Here is a 24,552-nt window from a genome sequence, read left to right as displayed (position 1 = left end):
TGGCCCCAGATATCTTACTTTACCTCCCCTTGAGTCCCCTCAAATTCTGACCATCTTCCCAATATGATCTGAACTCTCACTATACCTAAAAAGACCAGGTCTGCTACATTCTATACTGTGTAATATACATATACATAATATGAAATGTTACAAGCCATGTTGGCCAAGTTGGAAAAGATAACTTAACTCAACATTGCACACACACACTGACCACTTGCCAGATGACAAGTATTAAATAATGGAGATGAATCAGACTGACTTCAGAATTTACCATCTATTCCAAAAGGGCATAGATTCTGGGAAAAAAAGCTGGGCTCCTCTTATTAATTAATATTGTAACCCTTAGACAAAAGAATTAACTTTCCTGTATACACTTATTCATCCTTAAAAATGGAGATAAGAAGAGTATCTGTTTGGTATTGCTATGAAGAAGTAACAAGTCAATATACATTTAACACCCAGAAAAGCACCCAGCATTATTAGCATTTATAACAATTATTAGGGAAGATAGGCATAGACATAACTGCCTATGATATAATAGAATAAATTATTTAGTAGTGTAGTAAATGTACAAAAAACAACTATACACAATTCTATATTGTTATTTGAGACAAAGCTGTGTCCACAGCTAAGATTTAAATGTACATTCATATGTAAATATATATGTACATATATATTAACTGATATCCTACAATGTGTCAGACACCGTGCTGGACTGGGAAGACAGAGTGATAAGCAGGGCTCATAAGGACTCAGCCCTGCCCTTAAAACACTGACTGTTCAGTGGTGAGACAGTTCTGGAGGATTAGAGACACGGGTCGACGAGATGTTTATTTGTGTGAAGAATTGAGGAAATGCTTATGAAAAAAGTTTATCTTTCATCATTAATCATGGCGGGGCATAGGTTACTGGTCAATCCATGGTTTGGTTACTCCCCAGCCAGCTGTGGCCAAGTGGGTGGGATCAATGGTGCGAAACAAGGCTACCACCTCCTCCCTAGGGCTGTAGCCAAGGCTCTCCTCTAGAAGAGTGGCTGGAGTGGGCCCACGTATACATTGTTTAACATCAGCAGGCAGGTGTGGAAGATCACTCAGGGTTGTAGAGCAATGTGGCCAAGGTACAGGGAACAGAGTGGTCATTCATGCCAGTCCAAATACAGGAGAAGAGATGGGGTCCTTCGATTCGATTGGTCTACTTTTGTAACAGTGAGTTTCTGACCTCTTTATGTCCTCTAATTTCCACTGCTGCTTAGGTTGACTCATATATTTTTATCTTAAGGAAAGGTCAAAATAAGCTCATAACCTTATTCATCTTCCACAATTTCCTTTTGAACTCCCAACTCCCAAGACAAAGGTACTCCTTTACCTGACTTTTGTCCACAGCACTCCCCATCACCCACTCTTGAAAACTTGACAGTCCCTTTGACACCACTCTTTTTCTTGCCCCTTTCATTAAGTCAATTGCCAATGACTTTGGGAGGCAGTCCAGAGTAGTCAAAAAAGCAAGACTTTTGGAGTCTTCTAGACTTGAGTACAGATCCTAGCTCTATCATGCACCAACATGAGCTCTTTAACAAGTTACTGCATTGATCTGAGTCTCCGTTTCATGGTCTGTAAAATCAGACTAATAACACCTACCTTATACCATGGTTACATTAAATAAAATATTGTAAGGAAAGCCCCTCACATGGGCTGCAAATAGTGAACTCTCAGTAACCATAAGTTCATATTTGCTACCTCTGACAGGTATTTCACATCTATTGTCTCATAGATGTGTGTGTTTTCTCTGACACACTCTAGCATGACAATAATAACTTTCTTGTTTTCCATTGTTTCCCTCCCCAACCCATTATACATACACCCAGTCAGAAGACTTTTCCTAAAAACAACTCCAATCCCTTCACTGCCTAGATTGGAAATCTTTAATGACTCCTCCAATGTCAACCCAATAAAGTTTAGACTCTCTAGCTTGGCATTTAAATTTTTCAGATTTAGCTCCCTTTGCTCCCTCCCAAGAAAGCCTCTGACCTACGCAGACTGGATGAGTCACCAATTCCCCCCTAATTTTCCATGCCTGTCCTTTCTTAACACTGTTCTCCCTGCCTCGAATGCAGTGTCCTTTTTATTCCTTTCTATCAAAATTCTATCCATCCTTCAGTGCTCCAGTTTACTTTGCCTCACCCATGAAGCCTTTCTGAATCACCAGTTTTAAATCAATTTTCTGTCTGAAATACCACAGAACATTTAAGCACCTTGCATAATATAGGTCATCTTCTATTTTACAGTGGGACTATCAGTGTACCAGCCTCAACTCTTTGTGGTACAAAGTAGAGATTAAATAAATATATTCAAGTATTAGACATGGTATGAACCCTTAAAATGCCTGAAAGTTACATAGACCCCTTTCTTCATAACTTTTGTATAAAACACCATGTTTTGGATACTAAAAGACACAACCACCCTGGCTACAAATGATTGAATAGGGCTTTGTGCCTGAGCCAAAGGAATCTGTTTTATAGGCAGGTTCTCCTTCTAGGAAAGTTTGAATTTGAGCCACGTAGAAAGAGAATAGTTGGAAGAACCAGGCTTTGAGAGAATCCAAGAAGCCACGAGTGATGCCAGTAAGCAGGCATCATGCAGCAGAAGCCGAGAGTGAACAAGAAGCATGAAGTTGAGCAGAAAGTAAAGGAAGCAAGAAGTCAGCAGGAGTAGTAGATGCAGACTCAGCCCGGTAGAAGTAACAAAAGGAAAACTGAGTTACAGGAGAGATGAACCACTAGGTTGCTGCTGGGACCTGGAATGATTTGATGTCCTAAGCAACCTTCCAGATCTCCACTGGGTGGGCTCTTCAGGTGATGCTGACTTTCTGTGCTTTCTTACTAGCTCAACACCCATATAGCAAACCCCCATCACCTTGGGCAACTGAGTAAATATTTGTTCTTAACAGTTTAGAAGAACTTCCCATAGTACACCAGACATGAAATAGTTCTCGGTGCCTCTGTTTCCTTTTCGGAGACAGATTTAGTTCTCTCTGTCTTGCCACGTAACACATTAGTGAAATGCATAAATGCTTCTGGCTTTTCAGACTGTTTGGACAGTAAATGTCTTAAGTTTCTAAGACCTGATTGCTTTCATCCTGGCCTTGGCATCTTATTGCTTGATACCATCTTGTTTGAAAATTCTGGCTCAGCCCTTTCTCTCCTAATGGCCATATGTGAGCTTCTTAACCCAATAGGATACTCAAGACCATTATCTTAACTTTATAGATGAGGTAGCTGGGGCATATATGATTGAAGTCTGGCAAGGGTACTGTGGTTTAGAAGCAAGAAATAATTTAGAATTCCTGAGATGCCTTAGCTATTATTCTCCCCTAGTCCCTATGTGATTAGACGGAAATGAATGAACGTGAATTAAGAAAAAAAAAAAAACATCTAATATCTTCGAAAGTGGATAGTGACTGAAGCAGCAATTTAACAAAATGATTGACTTCCTCCTGGGAGCCTTTCAAAACCTCCAGAAAAATGATAGATTTCAACACTTACCTGAAGCATCAAGCTCTGTGGGCAAAAGCAAAGATTTAATCTGATAATGCATGGATCTGAAGCCAGTTGGCTGCCCTGCTTTTTTCACCTCTGAATTTTACTTCATCAACAGATTTTCTCTTGCCAAATGCTTCTCTGTGGACCGTCAATAATGTAAGAGCCAAATTGGCAGAGACAGGTTTGTGCCCAAATAACTGAAAGCCCAGAATGGAACCAACTGTCACGAAAGAGAATCCTCAAAACAAGCATAAGAGGTCAATCCTATCGTCCTGATTTTAGAGAAGAGTAAACTGAGTCTCAAAGACACTAAATAAGTTGTCACGACCACCCCAAAAATAGAAGATCAGAGCTTCAAATCCACGTTATCTAACTCCTTATACCAGGGGTCCCCAAACCCCGGGCCTCGGACCAGTGCCGGTCCTCGGCCTGTTAGGAAGCGGGCCACACAGCAGGAGGTGAGTGGCAGGCAAGAGCGAAGCTTTATCTGCAGCTCCCCATCGCTCGCATGACCACTTGAACCATCCCCACCCTGCCCCCATCCGTGGAACAATTGTCTTCCACGAAACCGGTCCCTGGTGCCAAAAAGGATGGGGACCGCTGCCTTATACCACCCTTTGTCTACCACTGCAAGATTCTGCCTTTTACATCCTGCTATTTGGAGAAATTTGGATGTTGCCTACATTTCAGTTTTCAACCAGACATTTAAACTCTGAATATATAGCCTTGGCTAAAATTAATTAAAATAAAATAAAAGAATTATTCAGAGTTCATATAGGCATTGTGATGTGCTGAGCTTGGTATAGTATTTTTAAAATAATCAATTAGCCTCCAAATCAGACAATAGAGCTGCACATTACCCTTCAAATAAATGTAACGTCACACACCCAGAAGCAATCAAGACTGCATACTGAGATACTTAAGTTGCCTGGAATGAGCAGCAATTGTTTTTTTTTTTTTGTTATCTCCCAGGCTCCCTTTTTTCTCTTCTAGGTAATAAAACCAGTCTTTCTTGACAGAAATCCATTCTGTTGTTGACCTTAAGCCTTCTCATCTGGCTAATCAAATCATTCCCTTCCTCTAGACACAATGACTTGTTCAGGCATAAACTTTGACTCAAGCAAAGCCAGTCAGAACTGTCTCTGAAATTTGTTATGTGGATATATTTATGGACTATTAGCCAGAAGGATGCAAGCTCCAGCCTTCCAGCAGCCATATTTTCAGAGCACAAATGGCCCATTTAAACAGATTATTATAGATAAGCAGGGCCAAGAGATGGAGAGAAAGAGAGAGCCAATATATTACCCCCATTAAGTCAAATTTTGGCTACAAGCAATCAAAATGATCCTTCCAGATACAATACCAGATTCAGGATTTTTGTAAGAGCTGGCAAGTGGCTCAACCGATTCTGACAGGGAAGAGAGTGACAATAAAAATGTGGGTTTTGCAGGTTCATATAGGGTGACGTCTAGAGTAAATTCATTCATTTCATGCAGAGCTTTTTTTTTTGAGAAGGATTTAGTAATCAAATGAGAGAAACATAAGAAGACAGTAAAATATCCTGAGGTAGCCATCATTAATATTTTGGTATACATTTGAATTAATAGGATATAGCAGAGGCTGTCAAGCTCTTGCTGTAAAGGTCCAGACAGTGAATATTTTAAGCCTTGTGAGCCATATGGTCCCTATTGCACCCTGCCATTGTAGCCATAGACAACACCAAAATGAATGGGGATGGCTTTGTCCCAATAAAACTTTATTTATAAAAACAGGTGATGGGCCAGATTTGACCTGCAAGCCATAGTTTCCTGACCCCTGGGATATAAGATCAGCTGCTCTAGCAAAATTCCAAAATGATAGTAATAAAAATAAACTAAAAATTCATTCTTCTCTCAGGAACAGTTCTGACATAAACAATTCAGGGGCACAATGGCAACTGCAATGTGTCAGAGACCCAGACTCTTTCTGTCTTGTTGCTCTGCCACCGCTAGGATGTTGCCCTCATATACATTGTCTGAGATGACCTACTATCATGTCCATGATCCAGCCAGTAGGGAAAGGAGAAGGGAAGAAAGGAAAAGGGAAAAGGAAAAGCACATTCTTTCCCTTTAACGGTGCCAGGCAGAAATTGCATATATAACTTCCACTCATATCCCATTGGCCAAAACTTAGTCATATGACCACATCTAACTGCAAAGGAGGCTGGGAAATGTAGGCTATATTCTGGGCTGCATGTAGGTAGCTAAACACTAGGGTTTGTTTGTTTGTTTGTTTGTTTGTTTGTTTTTCCTATAGAAAAGAAAGAGAACAGATATTAGGAGAAAAACAGCTGCCTCTGCCACAGTTTTCCTCCTTTCTCTTTAATGCACATATGTATGTTAGGACAGTCTTCTCATCCCCCTGCCCCTATCCCACAGCCTGGGAAGAAACCCAGGAAAAAGGAGTGACTGGAACAGGTGACTTCATTGTCAAATTAGTAAAATAGGTTTGTGATATAACCCAGAGTCGGAAGGTGGATAAATGCCCTTTAAGGATAGTAAATTAAAAGTTATATTACCAAGAGTGACATGACTATCTTGTCTAAACTTGAGGTTTTTCAGCAAGAGACTAGTTTTAGTGGTGAAAGATATATATGTTTTTGATTTTGATGCTTGGAACAAAGTCAAGTGTCATTAGGATGGGAAACACTCCCAACCCTTCTTCTCGGGACTCTAAGTTCAAGTTTTTCCACCAGCACCAGATATGATAACCTAGAATATGCCTTTGACTTGCAAGCAGGTTTTAGAAGCTGGACAACTACAAGACACAAAAGAGGATATGGGACTTGGTGAATAATACTGAGAGAAGCACAGAATGTCCCAGAAAATGGAGTTGGGTAAGCAAGCCAGGACTTAGTTTGAGAGGGAAGAGTTAAGTAGAGAGAGAGTAAAGAAAGATAGAAAAGGGAGCATTAGGACCAGACAGAGCATCTATAGGGTGGCACAATCTGGAGCCCCATGTGAGGAATCCTGAGATCTGGGCAGTCAATGCCCCTCACCCACTTTGGTGGGAAGGGGATGGAGCCAGCCTGGGGGCACAGTGGTTCGTTTTTCTACACCCACGGCTCAGGAAAGTTTTAATGTATCCCTGCAATCTCTGAATAAAATGCTATTTAAACTTTCCCTGGAAGACAGGTTTTCATGCGATTGTTTTGAAGAGGGCAGCCAAAGTTGTAACTGGAACAGGGAGAAAAATAATCCCCCCTCCTTCGTTACCAGCAAGCACCCTCTTGGTGGATTAAAGGGTGATTGAGGATTCCACCCATGACGGCAACACAACTAGAGGAGCAAAATGACAGAACTCCATGTGCCCTCGCCCAGTGCAAGGATAGAGACATACCTGTTTGCTATGGTATGTCTCACACAGTACGTGTGTATATAGATAGATCACTGCCTGTAAACTCCAATCCCGCTTCTAGGTTTTAAAGCCTGTAAAGAATCAGTGTTTTGTGTATCCATCTTTACATTCCTGAAGAAGCAAGCACCAGCCTTTCCATATGTGTTGGCTCTTTGAACGAAAGAGATCATCTAATGTGCAATTTCTTAAAAAACGTCTATTAAACACCTATGGAGAACCAGTCACTGGACATCTGAGATACAAAGATGGAAATTCAAAGTCCCTGTCATAAACACTTTTTGCCTAGGGAGGAGATGGACGCTGAAATGGACATCTGTTGTTTTTTGGCTTCCAGCCCCCGACCCCAACTTCCTCTTAGCATATCACTCCCTCTTTTGGGAAATCCCCGATACTGTGTGCTTGGGATGGGCCGTACTCTCACACCACAGAAGCCAAAGTTGCTAGATGCTCTTTTCCTTCTCCCCTTTCCATTCTTGGTGCAGCCATGGGGTGGACACATGAATTGGCCCAGCCAATCAGATGCTCTCCCAGGACATGGAATCTCGATAGTGTTGTAAGAACCTTGGTTATGGCAGGAGGTCATAGTCAACATGATGTTGGTGGCAGATCTTCTAGTTCTTGCCCATTTTCCAACCCTGGTCTTAGAGTCTTTCTTTGACTTTGAGAACCTCCAATACCATTCCAGTAAGTTTATTTCTTTCCCTTAAGATTTCCAGAGTTGGTTTCATGGCCAAGAGTCAAACCCCTTGCTGATGTAGAAATGTTAATCTTTTGAATACAAAGATGAGAAACCTACCCAAACCATCTCAAAAAAGTGAAGAATTTATTGTAAGAACACAGCGAGCAATACGGGAAATGGAGATACTGAAATGTAAAGCCAGACATCATTACAGGAGAGTCTGCCAGAAGCCTAAGTTTAAAGGATACTTCTGGGTTTAATCAATCATCAATCATCCTGGTCCAAGCTCTTAAGAAACTTATAGTCCAGTGAAAGAAATATATGATAGTAAACTGATAAGCAAAATATTGCAGTTTATGATAAAAATTATGAAGATGCAGTTGCTAGAGACCCAAGATGATTCTAGGACCCTCGGCCCAAGAGCTGCTATTGACATGACTACTGTCTCCAGCATGTCAGCCTCTTTCAGCCGCACCACCAAGTGAATTCTGGAGTCCCTATAACAACACATCATTTCTCTACCTTATAGCTTCTGCTCCTTCAGAGTTTCTGATGCCTCATAATTTAAGCTTTTACATCATAGCTTCTCCAGTGTCACAGGTTGGGTTCCCTGGGAAGCAGACCCTGAGATGGAGATCAGCAGACCAGAGGTTTATTCAGGAGTGCTCCTGGGATGCCCACCTGCGGAAGGGAAAAGAAGTGGATGGAACTGGATGAAGAGAGAAGTTGAACTGCAGTGCAGTCTTGACTTGTATAACCAACTTGTCCCAGTTTGCCAGGGACTTTCCAAGTTTTAGCCCTGAAAGGTCCATGTCCCTAGAACTCTCTCTATCCAGGCAAACTAGCACAATTGGTCACCCTAGTATTTTTTTTTTTTTTTTTTTTTTTGGCTGTGTCGGGTCTTCATTTCTGTGTGAGGGCTTTCTCTAGTTGTGGCAAGTGGGGGCCACTCTTCATCGCGGTGCGTGGGCCTTTCACTGTCACGGCCTCTCTTGTTGCCGGGCACAAGCTCCAGACGCGCAGGCTCAGTAGTTGTGGCTCACGGGCCTAGTTGCTCCGTGGCATGTGGGATCTTCCCAGACCAGGACTCGAACCCGTGTCCCCTGCATTGGCAGGCAGATTCTCAACCACTGCGCCACCAGGGAAGCCCTGGTCACCCGAGTATTGACGAAGGCCTCAACCAACTATACAGGTCACTCTGAAGCAGAGATGGTACTTCAAAATTTTCCCAAGAGGTTGACCCTGCTTCTGTGTCAACTATACATCGGATATGGGCTTCCCTGGGAAGGGTGCAGGACCTTGGGTGGGGGACTCTACAAGAGAGACAATTCCCAAAGAGAGCTGACAATTGAGAGACGTCTGCTGGCAGCACTCCCAGCAGCAGGGGGAATAAACCCTTCATGTCCGAATGGGATCTGAGCAGCACAGCACAGCGTCCACTCCATGAGGTTCTCTGCATGTCATGACCTTTCAGCTTCAGTTCCGACTGCTCATTGCTGGAATCTCTCCCAATTCAAATCCCTAGCACAATCTGATCCCACCTGGCCCACATCACAGGTCACTAACCATCTGGAGACTGGCTCCCCTTGTCCACTTCGCTATGATTGGAAGCAGGATCATAAGGTAGAAACATGCCCTTCTAGACTTACCCCTTTGACAGGGTCTGTGGGCAGGGCTGGAGGAAATCCTGTTGGTGGGCATCCCAATGGCATGACCATATACCAGCAGACAACTGTAATGTGCTATAGTGGATGGAGCATGTAAGTATATAAGATAAAGTATGTAAGTCTCTAGTGGGTGAAAGATATATATATAAGTACCGTTCGTGTACTGCCCAAACACCTAGGTCTGCCTAGTGGAGCCCAGAAAGGTTCCCCACAGTTGAATTAGGACTTGAAGGATGAGCTAGGAGCAGGGTTTTGCCCAGCAGGTAGGTACAGGAAGACATTCCAAGCAGAGAGAGCCATAGGTACACAGGCACAGAAGTGTGAGAGAAATTTGAGTGGCCCCTGAGGGGTTGCCTTTCATCCACCCCTGTACTCACTGCCTTTTAAGCAGGTGCCTGAGAGGCATTTTTGGCAGCTGCTCCCAGGGAAACATGCCACTCATTGAATCATCTGGGGCACTCCCTGTTCCCACCTTTCATGAGCTGGTGCCAGTGAGTTCCTGGGCCAAGTCATGCCCCACCCTGATCCTGTTTGACTTGTGTGCTCTGCCAGGATCCCCGCAAGGGGTGGCCTGGCCTGGGGCCCCTGCTGCCCTTTAGACAACGGCAGCAACCAGGTCGATGCAAATACTGGTCAACGCAAATCCGCATACCGTGAGGCTCCCACTGATGGCAGCTGGGCCTTGGGAAGGGGGCCAACAGGTGGGTTTAGTTGCCAGTTTGGCTCTGGAAGACATCTGCTGCTCTTATTTCAGCACTAAGAATGAAAGGATTCCCAGGAGAGGTGTAAAGGTTCCATCTATGGTTTTCAGAAGCACTAATGTTTGCTGATTTCTAAAGCATCACACAAGTACAACAGTGAAGAAGACATTTACAACAATGAAAAAGATATCACCATCAGCAAGTTGGCAAGATAATAATAATAGCTAACATTTATTGAGCACTTAAGTGCCAAACAATAGTTTATAGGAATTAATCCATATAGTCCCCATAAAAACCCTATAAGCTGTATGCTACCCTTGTCCCTATTTCTCATGAGGAAATAGAGGCACAGAAGGGATTAAGTAGCTCTGCCTGAAATTACCCATCTTGTAAGTGGATTAGAGCCCGAGTACACCCTGCATCTCAATCATACTATTGGCCAGTGTTCTGGTGATTTAACTGGCATCTTATGGAGTGATGGCTGAAAATGCTCTACGATTTATTAACACAAAGTTCTTTCATGTGCATTGTCTCAATTCATCTTCATATTAGTCCAATGAGGGAGTCATCCCATTTTACAGATGAAGAAAGGGAGGCTCAGAGAAAATAAAGTGAATACAAAACCAATGAGTGGCTGCATTAGGACCTCAAATAAGTGTCTTCCTTCCCAGTTTACCCTGTTGTGAGTCATTTCAAAGGGGCCTAGGAATATTTGTGTCCAAATATACATAATGAATGTATGTACCCTAAATGTACTCAGAATGACTACACATTGGTTTTGTGCTTGTATTTTACATAGTGGGCATGTCCTAAAGAATAAGCATTAAGTAACATGGGAGTAAAGATTATGTGCAAAGAGATCTGAGTTTGGGGTCAGGACTCCTGGGTTCCAGTCTGCTCCATCATGAATGCTGGTGACCTCGATTAACTTACCTTCTGGGGCCTCATTTTTCTCTTCTGAAAAACCAGCAGGTTGGGTTTTATGAACTCATGTTTCCTTCCAACTGTTTCAGATATGCTGATGGCATTGTAAGACTGGGTTACCTAGAAATACTCAAATCAGCATAGTCTCGAAATGGAGCTGATGAGGAAACCAGCATCTGTGTAGTGACAACCTACCCGTTCACTCCCAGGTGTTTCCCACCTGGCCACAAGATGGTCTAATTGACATGGTGTGTTTCTACTTGGGCATCACATGAAATTTTTTTTTCTTTAACAGCGGAGGCAGAAGAACTCTTTTAAAAGAATCAAAGTAAATCTACACTTCCACCTTCTTGAACAGGTAAGTTAGGCCCCAGGTATCTCACCTCATTAGATGAAAACAGGTGTTGTGTGCTTGCTGCCTGTCCTTCATCCTAAGGAGTGGTTAAATCTTCTAACTACGAGTAATTGGAGGCAAAGTCTCCCTGTTGGTCTGTTTTTGTGTCATCCTCCTATTTGGACGACATACTTGTCCACCTAGATTTGTCATCTTCTGTTGGTAGGGTCATCTCTAGATATTCTAGAAGGGTGCTGGCTGAAGCTGTTCCTCAAGTTTTCCCTGCCTTGATTCAATCCTGATTTTTCAAGCTTAAGGTCCTGCTGCTGTTCCTTTTCTTTTTTTCACCATTTTTATCTCTGTACTTTCACATTCATTTCTCTCATTACATTTCCTGTAGTAGACTAGTATTTCTTAAACGTGTATGATGTGCTACTCAATTTATCAGAAGAAAAAAATTCTTGTGGCTTTCCCCACCACCACCACTCTGCTAAAATCAACTTAAATTGTTTTTCTTTTTATATCACCTGGACATGCGCAAATCTAAAAATGTTTTTTTTTAAATCCTTAGGTTTACAGCCTTCATATGATACATAAGACCAAAACAACCTTACAAATGAAGTACAAATAACACTATAAAATCTTAACTAACAGTATTAATTTACTGTGGCGGACAATGCTGTTTTAAACTGCTGAAATGAAATGTCTGCACAGGATGTGACTGTGGTATGGGCTGTCACAGCGTGGGCTCTTTAGCGTTTGGCATGCCTGCGCCATTATGGGCCACTCAATCCTGCCATCTTTTTCTGCCATCCAAACTACTGGCAAGTCTTCATTTGTTCAACACACCAACTGGCTTTTGCTTATCATAAATGCATCGTTTCTATATTTTTAAATAAAGCTGTATATATTTAAGGTGTATAACATAGTGGTTTGATACACACACAGTGAAATGATTACTAGTCAAGCTACTTAACATATCTTCTCACATAGTGACCTTGCTGTGTGTGTGATGAGAGTATCTGAAATCTACTGTCAGCAAATTTCCAGTATTCAATACAGTATTTTTAGTGACAGTCATCACGCTGTACATTAGACCTCTAGGCCTATTCATCCTACTTAACTCTAACCTTGTATCTTTAACCGACATGTCTTTGTTTCCCACACACCCCCACCCTTGGTAACCACCATTCTCCTCTCTGCTTCTATACATCCGACTTTTGTAAATTCCACATGTAAGTGAGATCATGCCATTTTTTCTTCCTGTGTATGGCCTACTTGGCTTAGCATAATGTCTTCCAGGTTCATCCATGTTGTTGCAAATGGCAGGATCTCCTTTTTCAAGGCTGAATAATGTTCCATTGTGTATATATACACCATAATTTCTTTATTCATTCATCCATCAATGGACACTTAGGTTGTTTCCATATCCTGGCTATTGTGACTAATGATGCAATGAATACAGGAGCACAGACATCTCTTTGAGGAGTACTGATTTTACTTCCTTTCAGTATATACTCAGAACAGGAATTGCTGGATCATATGATAGTTCTATTTTTTTGAGAGTCCTTCATCCTATTTTCCCTAATGGCAATACCAATTTATATTCCTGTTAACAGTGTTCAAGAGCTCCCTTTTCTTCACATCCTCACCAATACTTATCTTTTTTTTTTTGGATAATAGCAATCCTAACAGGTGAGGTGATACCTCATTGTAGTTTTAATTTGCGTTTCTCTGATGATTAGTAATATTGAGCATCTTCTCATATAATTGCTGGCCATTTGTATGTCTTCTTTGGAAAAATGTCAAATCCTCTGCCCATTTCTTAATCACGTTACTTTGTTGTCGTTTGTTTGTTTGTTTGTTTTTGTGTTTGTTCTTGTTTTTGCTATTGAGCTGCATGAGTTCCTTATATGTTTTGGCTATTAACCCTTTTTCAGATATACAGTGTACAAATATTTTCTCCCAATCCATAAGTTGCCTGTTCATTTTGTTGATTGCTTCCTTTGCTGGGCAGAAGCTTCTTAGCTTGATGTAGTCCCACTTTTTTATTTTTGCTTTTGTTGTCTGAACTTTTGGTGTCATCCAAAAAATTATTGTGAAGACCAATGTCAAGGAGATTTTACCCTATGTTTTCTTCTATCAGCTTTACAGTTTCAAGTCCAGTCTTTTTTTTCAATCTTTTTTTAAATTAATTTATTTTATTTTATTTTACTTTATTTTTGTCTGCATTGAGTCTTCGCTGCTGCACGTGGGCTTTCTCTAGTTGCGGCAAGCAGGGGCTACTCTTCGTTGTGGTGCACGGGCATCTCATTGCGGTGGTTTCTCTTGTTTCAGGGAACAGACTCTAGGCACACAGGCTCAGTAGTTGTGGCGCATGGGCTTAGTTGCTCTGTGGCACGTGGGATCTTCCTGGACCAGGGATCTAATCCATGTCCCCTGCATTGGCAGGCGATTCTTAACCACTGCACCACCAGGGAAGGCCCAGGTCCAGTCTATAATCCCTTGTGAGTTGAGTTTTTGTGCCTGAAGTCAAGCATTTGATTTCATTATTTTACACGTGGATATCCAGTTGTCCCAGCACCATTTATTAAATGATACTCTATCCAAGATTATCCTTTCCCTATTATGTATTCTTGGCACTCTTGTCAAAAATTCTACATCATTTACATATTAAAGTTCTCTCTATTCATTTCTCATTAGCCTGCAAAAACTTGGGTTTAGTGCCATTGTCATAAAGACACAATTACAGGCAGTGGAAACCGTGGCACTTCTAGGTTACTGGGTTATAACATGGTTGCGATGCTTTTTAAACTAAATCACAACCTAATAGTAGGTCGTGAAATCAGTATAGTGGGTGCAACAAGCATTTTTTAAAAAATAATGTAGACAAAACCATAATGAGACATCACCTCACACCTATCAGAATGGCTATTACCAAAAACACAACAAAAAACAAGTGTTGGTGAGGATGTGGAGAAAAGGAAACCCTCGTGCACTGTTGGTGGGAATGTAAATTGGTGCCGCCACAGTCTGGAGTTTCCTCATAAAATTAAAAATAGGACTACAATATGATCCAGTAATTCCGATTCTGGGTATTTATCCAAAGAAAGTGAAAACTCTAACTCAGAAAGATATTTGCACCCCAATGCTCATTGCAGCATTATTTACAATAGCCAAAATATAGAAGCAATCAAAGTGCCCATCAATAGATTAATGGATAAAGAAGATGTATTTTATATGAATATTACTCAGCCATAAAAAAGAATGAAATCTTGCCATTTGCATGACAACATGGATGAACCTAGAGAGTATTATGCTAAGTGAAATAAGTCAGACAGATAAAGACAAATACTGTATTATTTCACTGATTTGTAGAATCTAAAAACAAAACAAATGAACAAACACAACTAGACACAGAGTCCTAGATACAGAGAACCAACAGCTGGTGGCCACAGGGGAGAGGGGTGCAGGGAAGAGAGAAATAGGTGAGGGCAATTAAGAGGTACAAACTTTCAGTTACAAAATAAATGAGTCAGGTATGAAATGTACAGTGTGGTATATATAGTGAATAATTACATAATATCTTGGTATGGTGACAGATGATGACTAGATTTATCATGGTGATCATTTTGAAACGTATAGAAATATTGAATCACTGTGCTGTGTAACATGAACTAACATAGTGTTGTAGGTCAATTATACTTCAAAAACAAACAAACAGGGCTTCCCTGGTGGCACAGTGGTTAAGAATCCGCCTGCCAACACAGGGGACACGGGTTCGAGCCCTGGTCAGGGAAGATCCCACACGTCGCAGAGCAACTAAGCCCGTGCGCCACAACTACTGAGCCCGTGTGACTAGAGCCCGTGCTCCGCAACAAGAGAAGCCACTGCAATGAGAAGCCCGTGCACCTCAACACCCGCGCATGGCAACAGAGTAGCGCCTGCTCACGGCAACTAGAGAAAGCCCACGCACAGCAACGAAGACCCAACACAACCAAAAATAATAAATAAATAAAAATAAAACAAACCCCTAGATAAAGAGATCAGATTTGTGGTTACTATAGGCAGGGCGTTCAGGGAGGGTACAAAGGCAGTCAAAAGATACAAACTTCCAGGCAGGAATAAATAAGTACTAGGAAGATAATGTGCAACATGATAAATATAATGAACACACTGTACGTTATATATGAAAGAGAGTAAATCCTCTCATGGGTGAGCTCTCATCACAAGGAAAAAAATTCTTTCTGTTTCTTTAATTTTGCATCTATATGAGATGATGGACGTTCACTAAACTTACTGTGGTCATCATTTCATGATGTATGTAAGTCAGATCATCGTGCTGTACAACTTAAACTTACACAGTGCTATATGTCAATTATATATCAATAAAACTGGAAGAAAAATAAATAAGTAAATAAAATTAGATTAGATTAAAAACTGACTATTTTTTTTAAACGATAGAAAAGAAAAAACATCAAAGTGTATCACATGGTGTCAGAATAAGTATTGTACACAGGAAATTGTTTCAAACACACACACACACACACACACACACAGGGGTGACCAATCCAAAGAGATACTGCATCACCTCTGGAGCAGGGCCCTGCAAGCCCACTGTTGTTGCCTAATCATGGCTCCTGACAATATCAGGTCCTGATCCCTGGAATCTGTAAATGTTACTTTACAAGGAAAAGGGGCTTTTGCAGAAGTGATTAAGTTAAGGACCTTGAGATGGATAGATTATCCTGGATTATCTGTGTGGGCCACACTTGCACAATCCTAAGTGTTCTTAAAAAAGAAAGGCAGAGGGAGATTTGACACAGATAGAAGCACAGCCCTGCTAGCACCTTGGTTTTGATCCAGTGAAACTGATTTCAGACTTTTGGCATCAAGAACTGTAGGAGAATAAATATCTGCTATTTTAACCCAGTTTGTGGTTATTTGTTACAGCAGTAACAGGAAGCTACTACACTTGCCCTCTCCCCTCACCTCTGCTGGTTCTTGCATCCTGGGGTGGTTCAGGGGCGATCCCAGAGGAGGCACCAAGACTATCAGGGAGGTGGGGATGGTGACAGGAGACTCATAGCTGTTTACCAATTGGCTTGCAGTATTTTCGTATTTTCACAAGTGGTACAGCTGCCCTGGTCTGGATGGGCTGCTTGTCAGCCCTACTTATGCGTGTGTGAATATCAGTGTATGGGAAACTGGGTCACCAGTAAAATGGATTCCTTCTCTGGGTGGATGTCAAAAAAAAAACGATTGAAGGCCACTAATCCAGATGACACAGAATATGCTTAGACTGAGTAACTTTCTTTTTCAGGTCGCCATCAATATGAAAATACAAAATTTATTTATTTATTTATTTAAAATCACTGAGATTTTAAAATTATTTATTTATTTATTTGGTTGCACCAGATCTTTGTTGCGACAGGCGGGCTCCTTAGTTGCGGCTCACCGGCTCCTTAGTTGAGGCACGTGGGCTCCCTAGTTGCAGCTCACGGGCTCCTTAGTTGTGGCATGCGAACTCTTAGTTGTAGCAGCATGTGGGATCTAGTTCCCTGAAGAGGGATTGAACCCAGGGCCCCCGCATTGGGAGCGTGGAGTACTATCCACTGTGCCACCAGGGAAGTCCCCAAAATACAAAATTTAAATATCCTCATAGAGAATCTGTGGACTCCCAAGACTCATCTGCAGGCTCCGAATGACCCTCGGACCCCAGTTTGAGAAACTCAGTAAAATCAACTTCCCTGTAGCATCAGGCAAGTATTTATCTTTTTACATCTCTTGAACCTTAAGCCTAATTTGTGTGGGCTCATCCACCCACAGGCTGTACCCACCTGCTCTCCCTTCTTAATCTGCTCCTGGCACCTGCACCTCAATGTGGCACTTTTACATGGGCCAGCTGCCCACTAGGGCAGGTCTCAGGCCTCAGTGGACCTGCCCTTGGCTGTGCAGGCTGGGAGCCACTCTGACCTTCTGGCCTCACCTGTCCTCCACCTGGCTCAGCCTCAGGACCTCAGAGTCTTTTTGTTCCCGTGAGCCCTGGGCTCTTTGCAGTCTGTAGTCTCAGGGCACTGACTTATCTTAGCCCCATGGTCTTAGAAGCAAAGATTTTGAATAAAATGCTGCTTTCAAAGCAAAACAAAATAAAAACACTAACTCTGAGGTATAACAAACTTCTTTTTCTGGGGCTTGTTTTCTGCTTCTCCTTGACTCTCAAACCGCTATCCCTCATGCCTGGCTCTGACACAAGATTAGGGTCCTTACTAATCTTGGTAAGAGGTGGGGTCCTTACCTAACAAGCAAAAACTGTGCTCGCACCCCAAACACCCCCCAAACACCCCTATCTCAACTGAAGAGCCTGTTTCTGCCCTCCTGAGTCTTCTGTGTCCCGCCCCATCATAGGGGGTTTCACTAGTAGTAATAGTAGTAGTACTAGTAGTAGTAGCAGTGTTAGTAGTTCTGCTTTCCTTTGTAGCAGAAAAGTTTTGAGCAACCAGTACATGGGGTTCCCATCCCTGTGGCACCCGACCCTCCCCCTCCCACCTCTTTCCCACCCCAGGTCACCTCAGACTCCAGTTCCACCTTAGGGACACCAGAGGTCCTGCCCTGAGGTGAAACCTCCCTCTGCATGACCCAGGTGTCCTTCTCTCTTGCCATACCATTTCCTTATTCACGCACCAACCAACCGTATGAGTCTTGAAAGTTACTAGAGCTTGTATTGACCTTGACATACTATTTTCACATACATTTGGCCATCTGACCCTCACCACAAACTTGGATATTGGTTGTGTTTGCATCACTTCATTTTACAAATGAAAAAACTGGGACTTCAAATTCAAGAGACCCATTACTCTATGCTATTCATCTAGTAAGTGGCAGAGCTGGCCCATCTTTTGGCTCTTGCTCCTGTCCACTGCCCACTGCACCTCTTTGCCTTATCCTCTGTGTATAGTAAAGCTAAAATTAGGGAAAAGGAAGAGAGGAATTCTTCACCCTCTCCCTCCAACGGGGGCTGTCAGCCTGGAATTACACAGAATCTTCCCCACCTTGAAGTTGAATGAGTTTAAACATTGGTCTTACCCTTATAAGTAGTAGCACAGATGAAAACCTACCTGGTATAGTGTGAGATGCCTGGGGAAGGCCCTCCCCTCACCCTGAAACATGACAAGGTGGCTGAAATCGGAACTCCACTATTAGAGTCCATTCTTTTTGAGTCTCAAAGTCATGGGGTAGCAGAACTTTGGGGTCAGACACATTAGGATTCCAAACCCATTTCCACTCCTTAGTTGTGTGGCCTTGGGCAAGTCTAGCCTTTCTGCAGTTCTCATCTGCATAGTGGACAGGACCCACTACATAATTTGTGAAGCCCAATGCAAATGAAAATTCAGGGCCTCCTCAGACGGCGACAGCAAGAGCATTAAACCAAAGGTGGGGCCCTTCTAAGCATGGGAGTTTCCATCCATGAAGCCAGCCCTGAGAGTGGAGGATTGTTTTTTGGGAAGAGTGTTAGGAGAATTTAGTTCTTAATGAAATGTTCCATTCCTTTCCAATCAGTCTATGGTTGTCCAGCTATGGATGGAGCCCATCTGGGGGGCTCTCTGCAAATGCAGTTTCCCAGTGCTTTCCTAGCTTATTCTGATTCTGGGGTAGGGCCCAGACATGTGTGTCTTAACAAGGATCTCCAGAGATTCTAATGAAAATGTCAACCTCTCTTTGAAGAAGTTAGACAGTTAGTGCTTTATCTAGCAGTTAACTCCCTGAAAATGATGGTTTTATAAACCCCAGTATATAGCTGACCCAGTGGCCCTGGTCCCCTATGTGTGCCCTGGAAGAAAGAGCCACTGGTCTGTGAACTGAAAGAGCCAGCCACCAGGAGATTTAACATTTGGGATCCCTGGTGTGCTATGGCGTGAAGCATCCTCAGCTGAACAAAACTCCCTGTGAGGAACAGCAACCCAAACAGTGGCTGGCCTTGGGATAGCCTTTGTCTGCCTCATTCCTCACTGCCTTTCCACCTGAGATCCTCAAGCACTCCTCCTGCTTCTTGAATTCTGCCCCCAGGAGCCCCGCGGGTGCTGCAGAAGTACGTGCTCTCCCCTCAGTACCCTCATTGTGCCCCACAGGTAGACCTCAGTTTACATCTAAGCCCCTCTCAATTCCCAAAGGAAAATGGGGCTTCTTCCCTAACATGGGATATGAAAGCACCTTGGAGTTTAGACATCCTGATACCCTCCTTGAGGTGAGCAATTTGTATCTCTCACTTCATTTAAGCCTTACCACAACCCTCTGAGGGAGGTCTGTAACCCCATTTTACAGATGAGGAAGCTGAGGACAATTTGCGGCCTTCCTTCATAGGACATGGTAGACATGGGATTTAAACACAACAACCCTGCAAGACAGATAACACATATATTAGCAATTCTTATTTTAGAGGTAAGGAAACTGAGGCCCAAATGGGTTAGGCAGTTCTCCAAACATAAATGCTACAGGCAGAAGAGCTGAGATTTGAACCCAGATGACTTGACCTCAGGCCCCAGGCTCTTTCCAGCTCACTTTCTCTGTGCTTTTCCAAATTTTCTTCCTTCCATCCTTGTCTTAGTCTGTTTGGACTGTTAGAATACCATAGACTGGGTGGCTTATAAACAACAGAAAGTTATTTCTCATAGTTCTGGAGGCTGGGAAGTCCAAGATCAAGGTGCCAACAGATATAGTGTCTAGTGAAGGCCTGCTTTCTGGCTCATAGAGCCTTTCCCTGTGTCCTCACATGGCAGAAAGGGCAAGGGCAATCTCTAGGATCTCTTTCAAAAGGACACTAATCCCATTTGTGAGGGCTCCACCCTCATGCCCTAGTCACCTCTCAAAGGCCTCACCTCCAAACCATCACACTGGTGACTAGGTTTCAAAGTATGAATTTTGGGAGGGGGACACATTGAGTTTATAGCAGTCCTCTTCGTCAGAAACCTAAGAGGCCCTGCTGCTTACTTAAAAAGGAGGCACTGAATTCAGCTGGAAGGAGGGAGCCTCAGCCTAGTAAGGCTCATGGCATCCTGACCTTGGCGGCCCACACACAAAGGTTGCATCAGCCTCTGTTGGAGAAGCACCTCTGGCAAGAAATGGGACCTAAGGAGGTTGATCCCAGGTGTGGTGGGTGTCTGGCTTCCAGGGCCATACCTGTCAGCTCTATTTGGGGAGGAAGGTCAGATGTGGATCCAGCTTCACAATCCAGGAAACTGAAAGGATCTCTTCTTTCCCAAGACGCCATAACCAGGCCTCCTGCTCCTCTTCTCACCTCTATTCCTGCAGACCGACCACACCCACTGCCACACAGTCTGTCCCACAAGTCCTTCCTTGTTGACTCCAATACCCCCAGCCTCCACACCTGCTGCCATAGATAGGAAATTGGAGGGCAGTCCCCCTCGAGTGACCCAGAAGCAAAGAGCTACAGGGGAAGTAACGGACCCAGATGGTGGCAGACATTGCAGGAAAACAGCCTGCTGTTGGAGCCCCAGGGCATGCTTCCACCCTAGATTGCCACTGGCAGCATTCTGCGGTACTCAGGTCTGTCAAAAATTTAGATGATGTAGATGGGAAAAAAAAAATCCGTCATAATGGGCACTTAGAAACATCATAATCATCACCCTCATCGTCATTATTGGTAACTTTATTTTTACCACTTTTTTTTTGTGCCAGGCATTACTCTTTGCATAGTAATCTATTCATTGAGCATTTAGCATGTCTAATTTCTTTACTTGTCTTGTCCCAGTGACCCTAAGGGGCTGGGACTATTATTCACTTGTTTTATAGATGAGAAAGTTCAAGCTTGGAAATCTAAAGTCATTTGCTCAGGGTCACACAGTAAGTGGTGGACCTCAAACTCAAATCCAAGTACTCCTGGCCCTGAAGCCGGTATTCATGATCTCTGTATTATGTAAATATCTTCCAGAGTCACTTCTAGAACCAGACAAAACAGATGAAACATGGCTTAAGCATACTGAAACTCTTAGAAGTAGTATAGCTTCCAAAAAAGGTAGCAGCGATTCAGTATAAGGGTCACCAAAAGAGGGATGAAGAGGTAATAAAGGGAAACAACAAGGTGGATGCAACTGCCAAAAGAGTGGCCCTAGAACCAGTAACTTGGCAACTACCCCTCATACCTCGAAGGCCAAATCCAGCCACTTATTCCCCAATCTACACAAAGGTAGAATTAGACAAAACCCGAAAATGGGTCTTCAATAGGGATTTGGGAGGCCAGGAGTGGCTAGTTAATGAACATGGATGACAGTTCTTTCCCCAAACTGTAGCTTGTCAAACCTTCAGGCAGACCCATCAAGAGACTAACTATGGGAGGGAAGCCCTATATAATTGGCTGGTTGAAAACATGGTGACCCTGGGAATGAAAAACATAAGTGGCTGGGTAGTTGAGGACTGCCCCGTATGCACAACAAATAACCCCAACACCAGACCCCCCAGAGGTCCCCAGATAAGGCCCATTCAGACCAGGGGACATATCCTGGAGAAAGTTGGCAGACTGATTTCACTGTCATGCCAAGAGTACCAAGTAATTTTAGGTATCTCTTGGTGCTAGTAGACACATTTTTGGGGTAGATAGAAGCATTCCCCACTAGAACTAGAAGGGCAGCTGAAGTGGTTAAGGCATTACTAAAAGAAATAATCCCCAGGTTTGGGCTCCCAGGATCCTTACAAAATGATAACGGTCCAGCATTTGCATCTCAAGTGACAGAGGGAATAACGAGTGCCCTGGGCATAAAACAGACCTTGCACTCAGCCTGGAGACCCCAATGGGGGAAAGTAGAGAGATCCAATCAGACCCTGAAACAGCCTTAGCTAAACTATGTCAGTCAACTCCAACTGCCCTGCTCCGCATGCAGGCAGCCCCAAGGGATAAGTTCAAGTTAAGTGCATTTGAACGCTTGTATGGTAGACCCATTCCCCAAGCCCCAGAGGAGGGACATGTTAACCTCCTTGAAATGGAACAACTCAACTGTGTCCTCCAGGTAGGAGAAACGATGGAAGCTCTCAGGAAATATGGTAATCACATGCTGCCCCCACCCAGCGACTGGCTTTCCACCCACTGCCGGCCAAGAAACCGGTGCGCCTAAAAACCTGCAGAACCGGCAACTCACAAGATCAGCTCGCTCCTAAGCGGAGCACACTCTGCCTGGTGATCCTAACCACTCATTCTGCCCTGCAGTTGCAGGGCATCACTCCGTGGGCACGTCACACTCCAGTGAAAGACCCCCAGCCCAAACCTCTGGAGAGAAAACCTGGGGCAACAGACCCCCCCTGACTACTCCTGTGAACCTCTCCCTAGATTACCAGGGAGGGCTCTGTGCTCTGGCCAATACATTGTGTTGTTTTTATGTCATTGCAAGTGGCCCCACTGCAGAAGTGCAGACAGCAGGCTACTCGAAAAAGCAACTTGACTAACAGGAGGCCTTCAGCCTCATTGGGCCGAACAAATGCAGAACGGGGTAAAACAGGCCTCCCCAGTATCACTCGGTTTCTCCTTTCCTGGGCCCTTTCACAACCATTGTTCTCTTGCTGATATGTGGGCCACATATCTTAAATTGTCTGATGTCCTTTGCCTCTAAAAGGTTAGAATCTATAAAATGTCAAATGCTGGTCGCTTAGAGCTACGAACAGTTAGGGCTGAGGCCTGGGGACAGCAAACAGATCTAAAGGCAGCAGTGAAGAAGTTCTGCTACGCAACCCGGGGTTATGACAGTGATACCCAAACTCAGCAGGCCATCAGCATCCCTCAAAAATGAGAAGCAAACACCAGTCAGAATGGCCATCATCAAAAAATCTACAAACAATAAATGCTGGAGAGGGTGTGGAGAAAAGGGAACCCTCTTGCACTGTTGGTGAGAAAGTAAATTGATACAGCCACTATGGAGAACAGTATGGAGGTTCCTTAAAAAATTAAAAATAGAACTACCATATGACCCAGCAATCCCACTACTGGGCCTATACCCTGAGAAAACCATAATTCAAAAAGAGTCATGTACCACAATGTTCATTGCAGCACTATTCACAATAGCCAGGACATGGAAGCAACCTAAGTGTCCATCGACAGATGAATGGATAAAGAAGATGTGGCACATATATACAATGGAATATTACTCAGTCATAAAAAGAAACGAAATTGAGTTATTTGTAGTGAGGTGGATGGACCTAGAGTCTGTCATACAGAGTGAAGTAAGTCAGAAAGAGAAAAACAAATACCGTATGCTAACACATATATATGGAATCTAAAAAAAAAAAAAAAAAAGGTCATGAAGAACCTAGGGTCAGGACAGGAATAAAGACACAGACCTACTAGAGACTGGACTTGAGGACACGGGGAGGGGGAAGGGTAAGCTGGGACAAAGTGAGAGAGTGGCATGGACATATATACACTACCAAATGTAAAATAGATAGCTAGTGGGAAGCAGCCGCATAGCACAGGGAGATCAGCTTGGTGCTTTGTGACCACCTAGAGGGGTGGAATAGGGAGGGTGGGAGGGAGAGAGGCGCAAGAGGGAGGAGATATGGGGATATATGTATATGTATAGCTAATTCACTTTGTTATAAAGCAGCAACTAACACACCATTGTAAAGCGATTATACTCCAATAAAGATGTTTAAAAAAAAAAAAATGAGAAGCAAGAAGAAAGACAGAGGAGGGATTTGTCACCAGCAAAACCCCCTGGGCTCCCCAGGGAAAAATAAGACGGAATCCAGGTAATAAGATAAGGTCTAACCTCTTCCTTTGTGCTTACTCTAGTTTCGCTTGCCTGTAGGGGGCCGTGTGCAGAGGTGTCCCATTGGGTTAGACTTCCCAGTGCTGAACTGCCGCGCTGACACACTGCAGCTCAGCCGGCCGTGTGCAGAAGCACTGCACATGCACGTCAACCCAAGATGGCAGCAGCAGTGGGCTGCATGCAGAGAGGCTGTGCCCGCACTTAACTCTGCCCCTTCCCCCCCAGCCCAGACCCCTATAAAGCAGCCCCGTCCACCGCCTGTCAGGGAAAGTGTGTGCTATAGAGTGTGAGCTCGCACCTTTCCATTCTCTGATCCAAGAATGAAGCTTTCCTTTGCTTCTGAACCAAACTCTGCTTCATTCTATTGGTGCAAGCAATACCAGGCAGGAGGACCCTTATTGGGGCCCAACTCAAAAGGGTCAGTAACAGGAACTAAAGAAGACATGCTATCTTCCTTCAGAGAGTGTGAGGTCTGACACTTCATAGCTATTGGCTAGCATGAAGCAAGAGCCTGGAACGGCCAGGGGACCACCAGGTGAAATC

This window comes from Eschrichtius robustus, chromosome 4 (genome assembly GCF_028021215.1).
Source record: "Eschrichtius robustus isolate mEscRob2 chromosome 4, mEscRob2.pri, whole genome shotgun sequence".
Lineage (NCBI taxonomy): Eukaryota > Metazoa > Chordata > Mammalia > Artiodactyla > Eschrichtiidae > Eschrichtius > Eschrichtius robustus.
Note: the sequence above shows the minus strand (reverse complement) of the source record.